Source organism: Gossypium hirsutum, chromosome A07 (genome assembly GCF_007990345.1).
Source record: "Gossypium hirsutum isolate 1008001.06 chromosome A07, Gossypium_hirsutum_v2.1, whole genome shotgun sequence".
In the NCBI taxonomy this organism is placed as follows: Eukaryota; Viridiplantae; Streptophyta; class Magnoliopsida; order Malvales; family Malvaceae; genus Gossypium; species Gossypium hirsutum.
Genome location: NC_053430.1, coordinates 73,243,495 through 73,252,677, shown reverse-complemented (window position 1 = coordinate 73,252,677; position 9,183 = coordinate 73,243,495). Strand labels below are relative to the sequence as shown.

The 9,183-nt window shown below is 37.7% G+C and overlaps 1 non-coding gene across 1 annotated transcript; it reads left to right on the top strand.

Annotated features, from left to right (window-relative positions):
• The first annotated feature begins 6,757 nt into the window (after positions 1–6,757).
• LOC121204229 (small nucleolar RNA R71) lies at positions 6,758–6,864 on the top strand. The gene has a single exon (XR_005899158.1). It is a non-coding gene; the product is annotated as a small nucleolar RNA R71 (small nucleolar RNA).
• The last annotated feature ends 2,319 nt before the right edge of the window (positions 6,865–9,183 follow it).

Below are 9,183 nucleotides of genomic sequence, written 5' to 3'. Positions count from 1 at the left end.
CAGACGATTTATTCATTTGACTTGATCCGTAGAATCCCCAAGTTATATTATTATCTCTCTCGAGACTAATAACGTCTAACCCTAGGTTGAATAATTGAAATCTCTTTCTAATTAACACTCTAGAATTGCATTAACTCGATCTATGGATTCCCTTATTAGGTTTCACCCTAATTCGGTAAAATCTTGTCACCCTATCTCTAGGCGCGCAATCAACTCCGCTTAATTATGACAATTTTACTCTTAGACAAGGTCTATTCCTCCTCTGAACGAGAGCGTTAACTTGAATCAATATCCTGGAATATTAAATCAAGAATTAAGAACACATAATCAAGAACAATCCAAATATTTATCATACAATTCAGATAATAATAACAAGATCTGTCTTAGGTTTCATTCCCCTTAGGTATTTAGGGGGTTTAGTTCATATTTATGAAAGAAAACATCTCAAAAGCATAAAGATAACAAAACATTGGAAAACAAAAAAACTTCTGAAGGAACTTGAAGGGAGATCTCCAGTCTTGATGATGAATTCGGCTCTTGAGATGGATCAATCGGCTTTCCTTAAGTAATTCCTTACTTCCTACTCTATGTCCCCCTCCTAAGTGTCTCCTCAAGTGTTTAAATAAGCTTTTGAATGCCTAAGTGCCCTTAAAATTGGCCTTTTCTGAATAGGACTAAATTTGGGCTCGGCAGGGACACGCCCGTGTGCGATTACTCCAGCTCGGCGTGTGGTCTACCCATGTAAGTCATGCTTCGATCCTACCAAATTAACACGACCGTGTGACACGCCCATGTGAGGAAGTCCAGGCCGTGTTTTTTTCCCATGTGGGTCCATTTTTTTTGTTTTCAGCCCGTTTCTCGCTCTTTTTACTCTCCTATGCTCACCTATGTATAAAACATGGAATTAAAGTATTAGGAGCATCGAATTCACAAAATCTAAGGAAAAATCATCTGTAAATGTGCTAAGCATGGGATAAAAATATGTATAAATTACGGTTTATCAAATACCCTTACACTTAAGCATTTGCTTGTCCTCAAGAAAAATCCTCAACTCACGATCAAAATAAATTCTTCTCAATTTATAATCCATATCAATAATATCTCAAAATAATACATAAGTATTTATACATTAAAAATTCAACTAAAAGTACATCAAAGTTTCAGACATTCTAAGATGAGCATTTTATCATGAAAACATAGGTGTCTCCCCTCATCTAAGTGAATACCTTTATCAAAATATCACAGAGTTTAACACCTTCACTAAAGATTCACTCAAATCACTCAAGCTGTTTAAGGACATCAATTAAAGCACTCATTAGTCAATATGAGAAGTTATTACCATAGGCTTGCTTGAAAATCAAATCTCCACCACTATATATTGAGATGATACCTCAATCTAAAAGGTCTTTAGAGGGTTGAAACGTGGCTTTGGTTAGGGGGTGTGGTCACAAGCTGAAAGAAAAGGTTAGAATTGAGATTGAATTGAAAAATTACCTAGCTAGAAAAATGACTAGTCATCAGTTGAGTACAAGTGAGCTTCTAATCAGAATACGGAATTAACACTCAAGCTTAAAAAATGGAGAATTACTACTAATATGTATATAAGTATTGTTGTTGTTTTTTTTTAAGAACAAGTCAAATACATAAAAGAACAAAACATAGCTAAGCAATTAGTTCAAATCAAATATCGACAAAAATAGGGATCAAATTAGGGGATTTCAACAATAATGGGTTATGGGTTAATATTGGGGTTAAATAAATTAATGGTGTGGTCTTGACATGCATGATCAAGCAAGTTCTAAAATAACAATTCAATACTGATACACTCAAAGAAACAATAAAAGTGAGCATGAAAGAAATAATAGATGCTCTAAAGGCTCAAAATCTCACAAAAATTATGGCTTTTTGATGTTTAAACTTGTGAATTACAACTCAAGATATACCTAAATTTGGGAAAAACAACCTAAAAGTTTTTAATTATTCAAAAATCAACTTATCATGCTTGATTCCCTAATGTCTTAAAGTTTAAACACTCAATGCATTAATTCCTATGTTTTAATTCAAGATATATCAATAAAAATCATAAATTAATTAAAATTCATTCTAATAGTGATATGAGTGATTCACGTGAGAATAGGACACAATTCAGGGATTTCTAATGATGATATAAAAGACCCCCCCACACTTAAGATGTACATTGCCCTTAATGTACAAAGAGAGATATATTGAAAAAGACAGATTTATAATCCTAAGGTAGGGAGAGAAGTGAAACTTCCTGAATGATGAATGAATTCCTTGAACTGGAGTTTTAGAGAATAATTGGTGTGAGAGTGGAGGAGGATACTGCGGTGGTGGTAGAGGTTCATTAGTCCATAAATCCTGTGCCAAAAGAATATTATATCTGGTGGTAGCTATGGTCGTGATCGAGCAGGACATGGCAGTCGTGGAGAAACTTTCCAGGTGGAGTTTTTAGTTCGTATGCGATGATAAGCTTTGGAGCTCTTTATAAATCTTCATCGTTAGACGGTCCGCAAGGTGGTAGTGACGATGAGATGAGGAAGTGCTGACAAGTCTGCTGTAGAGTAGCATCAATGTTATCGAAGCGCTGAAAACATTTTTGCTCGAAACGAGTAAGGCGTTCAGAGATGTCAGCGTATGAAGATGCCGCATGAACTGGACGAGAGGGGGTGGTGGCTGAGTCGGTGGATCCTCATGATGTGGAAGGACATCACCAGGGATGTCCTCTAGGTCCTCCTCCTCGATGGACTGGTCGAGGTGGTACTGAGGAGGGTATGTGCCCCGTCGTTTCTCAATCATCCTCATACTTAGCAGGCTCTAGATACCCTGTGGGGACATCTGGCCAATGAGAGTGAGGGAGGATGATTGGGCTACTGTGTTGAGGAGCCTGAAGTGCCGAGCCAATCGAGTCACAGAGGGTCCGGTAGAGATGACCCCTCTCCTGTGCCGCTCTGTCTGATGGCGAATGGTGAAGGTAATAAAGTAGGCAAGGTCGATGACGTGCTCGTTCGCCATACTCCATAAGAAATAGGCGTCGTGGGTGGTGATGATGCCGGTGTTCTCTCGTCTCCCTGTTAGAGTGTGAGCCAAGATGGCGTGTAGATACCTCAAGGAAGAAGGGAGAGCCGATGCCTTAGAGCGGCTAGGATCGTAGGTGGCCGAGGTAGGGACAAGGTCCCTCCAACATTTTGAAGGGGAGTAGTGGATGTGGCGATGAAGGGTGTCGAGGTCATTGTTGTCCATAAACTCCTCCGTGTACAGCCCTAGTGGAATCCTGAACTCGGGTACGCTCAACTGGCGTACTAGACCACCGAGGCGGAACTAGACTGTTCCAGGATCGTCGAAGTTGGTCATGATGGTCTGAAGATGGAACGTTGAGCAGAGTTCCAATGTAAACTCAAGATATCTCAGCTCGATGATCTCGAAGAAGAGCCCTTAGACTCGGACCACGTCAACCAATTAAATCTGCTTGAGTGCGACCCAGTCAATGCAGCGGCCCACACCTAGGGGTCGGGCCTGTAATATCTGATATAATTCGTCCTGGGGTCTCAAGGGAACCTGGAGGAATGGGTGCCTAATCTCTGTGGTAGGACCTGAGGATTACGCTACTCTTTTCCTCTTCTTCGAGGCAGGAACAACGGTCTTCTTACCACGTAAGGACGACATTGTACCTATATTGAAAAGTCGAAGTTCAATTAATATGCCCCAAGAATAGTATGGAAAATCAAGGCTGAATATGAATATTTTATGAGATTTATGTACGAGATGATAAAAACTAAAACCACTAAATATATCAAGTTAGAGGATTATGGAAATAATGAATGGATGTATATGAGTAGGCATAAATTTCATGGAAACAAGGAAAAATGGAAGAGTATAGCATAATGGAGTAACTAAAATGACAAAAAAATTTATTAAACAAGGATTAGTATTTTACTATTCTAACTATGAATATTCAAAAATAGTTCAATATAGTAAAGGAATCATGAAATAAGCAACATATTTAGATAAATTAGAGAGAAAAGAGTAAAGAAACACAAAAAGAAGGAACTTGGGGCGTCGGAATCAATGTTGTAAGCAGTGCACGAGCATGGGGGTAGGACGTGTGGAGTTGCAGCGGCTAGGGTTAGGGATTTTTGGGGAGGGAGATGATTAATAGTGAGGGTTTATATAGATTTTGGGGCACACAGCCGTGGGACACACCCGTGTTCCCTAATTTTGTTTGCCCGTGTGTTTCACGAATTCTGAATTTGGGCTCGTTTGATATTCAGCCCATGCCCGTGTTGCTTGGGTGTGTGGGTGCACATGGCCGTGTCTTGCTTCGTTCGCTTCTCCCATGCCTGTGATCGTTTTGATAGTGTTGACCACGGGTGGAGGGCACGGGCGTGTCGCACGCTCGTGTTACATTCTCAGTTTCAACCATGGTTTCAAGGCATAGGCGTGTCTCATGCCCGTGTTGTTTTAGCAGTTTCGACCACTGCCATGTCGCACGGCCGTGGTAACTTATCGCATCCCATGTTGGGGAAAAATCTTGCCCTATTTTCACACGGCCGTATCGCACAGTCGTGTCTCTACCTATGGTGTGAGCACGGCCTAAGGCAAGCCGTATGCCTGGCCGTGTGGATGGGAAAACCCTGTGTTTCAAGACTTAGTTAATAGGTTAGATGTGAAAAACTAGAATTTAAATAAGTCATTATTGTTAATGCTCGGGTTACCTTCCGAGAAGCACTTATTTATAGTCTTAAGCTGGACTTACCTCCTTTTTGCATGGTCAATGTGGTGCGAGGAGTTTACACTCCTCATCCCTGCTATCAAATTTATCAACATAAGGTCTAAGACGAGTATTGTTTACCTTAAAAGTACTAAATTTGGGATGAATTACCTCGACTGTACCATATGGGAAAATACTGAGTACCGTCAGAGGAATTTCTTCATTAGGTTCAGAAGTGGTAATGCGAGGATCTGCTGCATCTAATAGTACTTTGTCTCCAACCTTAAGTTGATTTGGTGAGGTATTGAGCTCGTCCTGGCTCGGTTTCAGTTTATCGGGTGTTCTCGATTTCTATGTCGGCCATTCATCTAACTCTTCGATTTATAGCCTTCGTTCTTCATAGGTGGTCCTTTGTTGTTGTTTGAACACGGCTCATATGCGTTCTTCGTAACCATTTCCTGCACAGAGGGTTTCACCACATGATCAATACTAGTAGAATGATTTATACAACTGCCTTCAAATTTCGATGTGTTACTCGAATTACGAGCTTGAAGGGTGATTGTTTCGTCTCCCACACGAAGTGTGAGTTCACCTGTGCCAACATCAATAATGGTTCTAGCAGTCGCTAAAAAGGGTCGTCCTCAAATTAAAGGTGCGTTACTATCCTCTTCCATGTCTAGAACAACAAAGTCTACTGGGTATATAAATTTATCGATCTTAACAAGAACGTCTTCAATGATATCCCTAAGAAATCTAATGGTTTTATCAGCCAATTGAATGCTCATCCTAGTTTGTTTGGGTTTCCCAAGAACTAGCTGTTTAAAAATTTTATAAGGCATAACATTAATGCTTGCCCCTAAGTCAGCCAATGCATGATGAACATCTAAACTACCAATTAAACAAGGAATCGTAAAAATCCTCAGATCCTTCAACTTTTTGGGTAGCTTATTCTGTAATATGGATGAGCAAACGACATTGAACTCTACATGCGATGCCTCATCCAACTTTTTTTTATTTGTTAAAAACTCCTTTAAAAACTTGACTGTGTTTGGCATCTGCGAAAGGACTTCAATAAACGGTAAGTTAATATGTAGTTTCTTTAAAATTTTAAGAAATTTACCAAATTTTTCATCTGATCGGTCTTTCCTTGTCGCATTGGGGTATGGCACACGAGGTTTATATTTTGTACTCATTGACTTTGGGTCATTGTGGCCTACCTCATTCTTACCTTTGCTTACTACTGTTTCTAGCCTTGGTTTTGCAACTAACCCTTCCTCATCTTGGATTGCAATCGCATTGAGTTTCTCCCTTGGGTTAGATTCAGTGTTACTTGGCAGGCTACCTTATGGTCATTCGAAAATCAACTTGGCGAGCTGTCCAATCTGAGTTTTGAGCCCCTGGATTGGTGCTTGTTGATTTTTGAGGGTTGTCTCTGTATTCTGAAAACAAGTTTCTGACATTGAGATGAATTTTGTTAGCATCTCCTCAAGGTTCGGCTTTTTCTCTTGTTGGTAGGGTGGTTGTTGGAAACCCGGAGGATGTTGTGGCCTTTGATTTCCTTGACCTCCCCACAAGAAATTGGGATGGTTCCTCCACCATGCATTATAAGTGTAACTATACGGGTTATTTTGGGGTCTAGAGTTATTGTTACCCATATATTGGACTAGTTCCTCCTCAATGCTAGGATTGAAGGGTTGATATTCTGTGCATGCTTCTCTTCCATTCGAATCGTACCTCATCACTAGATGTACCTGGGTAGAACCACACAAATCGTCAATCTTTTTATTTAAGAGTTCTACTTGGTTAGATAGCATAGTAATCACGTCGAGGTCAAAAATACCAGCTGCTTTCATTGGCTTTGTTCTCATAACTTGCCACTGATAGTTATTCAGTGACATCTCCTCAATAAATTCGTAAGCCACCTCAGGTGTCTTATTATTGATAGTTTCTCCAGCGGCTGCATCAATCATCTGCCAAGTCGAAGGATTCAGGCCATTATGAAATGTTTGAACCTGTAGACAAAGCGGTAACCCATGATGAGGACACCTTATCAAAAGGTCCTTGTATCTCTCCCATGCATCGTAGAGTGTTTCTAAATCCATCTACACAAAAAAAGAGATATCATTACGTAATTTAGTAGTTTTAGCCGGCGAAAAATATTTTAATAAAAACTTTTCAATCATTTGTTCCCAAGTAATAATTGACCCTCGTGGTAATGAGTTCAACCATTGCTTATCCTTATTCCTTAATGAAAATAGAAACATTCGATGGCGAATGGTGTCATCAGAAATGCCATTAATTTTAAAGGTATCGCAAAATTCTAGGAAATTTGCTAAGTGAGTGTTGGGATCCTCATCCTGCAAACCATCAAACTGAACAAACTATTGTATCGTTTGAATTGTGTTAGGTTTTAGTTCAAAATTATTTGTAGCAATAGCAGGTCTAACTATACTTGACTCAGTTCCTGTAAAATTAGGTTTAGCATAATCATACATAGTGCATGGAGCAGGATTCTAATTTACTGGATCAGCAACAATCGCAGGAGGTAGCAGATTTTCTTGGTTTTCAGCCATCTCCTCGGTTGCGGTTGAAGTATTGTCCTCTTGCTCATCCTCTGTGTATCTTAGGCATCACCTTATTTCTCTCTAGTTTCTACGAACTGTGTAGTTGATCTCACCGTCAAAAAGTAGTGGTCCTGACAGGTTTCTTCTGGTCATAAACTAGAAAAACCTATCAAAAGAAAATAAATGAAGAATAGAAAAGAAAATAAAATTTTAAATTGCAATAAAAGTAAAATGGCTAAAGTAATAAAAATCGAGTGTTGCTAATATCCTAGTTCCTCGGCAACGGCGCCAAAAACTTGATGCGTGATATTCGTAACATGTTTTAAAGATTTATAAATGAAATGTTCTTGAGACTAACTTATTATCACGATTAAGGCAAGTGTACCTATCGAACAGTAGTATAGTTCAGCAAGACCGGATTGTCGAACCCAAAGGAACTACTAGTACTAGTATTTACTTCCTTTCTATTATCTAGCCTAAAAATTAAGAGGTTTGGTTATCTAAACTTGAAAATCATCAAAAATTACTTAACAAAATACTTATATTTAACAACCAAGCTTAACAATCTATCACAAAATTTCAAGAACATCACAAATTCATCCCTGGTAAAATTCTAAACATTTAACAATTTAACTAATTGACCTCCGAGTTAGCTAGATTAAGCTACAACAATCTCAAAAACATAAAAATTACAAAAAAAAATAGAATTTAAGTGGACTTACATGCACAAATTGAAGTTTGGCTAAAGCCTTTTAGCTCAAAAATGGGGTTTTCATGTCTTGGTTTCTATTAGAAAGAAAATTGAAGAAGATGACTTTTGTTTATTTATTTATTTATCAAATTACCTTTTTACCCTTATGATTTAAATTTAAAATTAACAAAACATGTCCATAATTGTCCACTATCAATATGCACGGTATATTTATCATTTAAGTCCAATAATTCACCATTTCATAGCCATATGACCCATTTAACTAATAGGAATCAACTTTTGCAACTTTTACAATTTAGTCTTTTTTAATTAATTAACTATTTAAACATTAAAATTTCTTAACCAAATTTTAATACGACCTTAATAACACTCCTAAATATTTAATAAAATATTTATGGCTTAGTTTATAGAAATGAGGTCTCGATACCTAATTTTCTAAAACCACTTGACTTTAGGGTCATACCACTTGAACCTAATTATTCATTCAAATAGCATAAATTGTCAATTCAAAATTTATTTTGATATCATATTTGACTTCTTAATATTAAATAATATCATTTACAAACTTACACATCGAGTTTGTGGCCCCAAAATTACCATTCTCAACACCACTGAAAAATGGGTTGTTAAAACTCTGCCCCTTAGGAAAATTTCATCCTCAAAATTTCTCACCTAATAACAGCTATTCAGTTCCAGTTTTTCTTTCTCATTTTCAACGGTAGTCCATAAACGACATCCATCATAATCCGTTCCAAATCAGAACTCATACCAAAACGTCACATTACAAACAGTACTTGATTCTCTCTTTTGAGTTATAGACATAACAAATATCCCAAAATTAACTTTGAAATTTCACGTTCTAATCCTAAGTACCTATATCTTTATCCCAAGCAATTATACATTTTCTTCACTGACTGATGTAAATCAAATCGACTATGAACTACTTCATATAGGATGTACCATAAAATCCTAGAATTATTCAGTGCACAAATTTGAATGTTTTTCTCTACACCTCAAAATTCTCTAAATAATTAATGGTTCTACCCTCAATTTCATGATATTTAATCCATCTAAATTCAAGATAATCTAAATGAAATGTTACTATAACAATAAATTCTTCTCTGGTTGAGCTGAAGTAGATACCTGACTTAACTGAACAACTTTGATGCTTTCCTGTC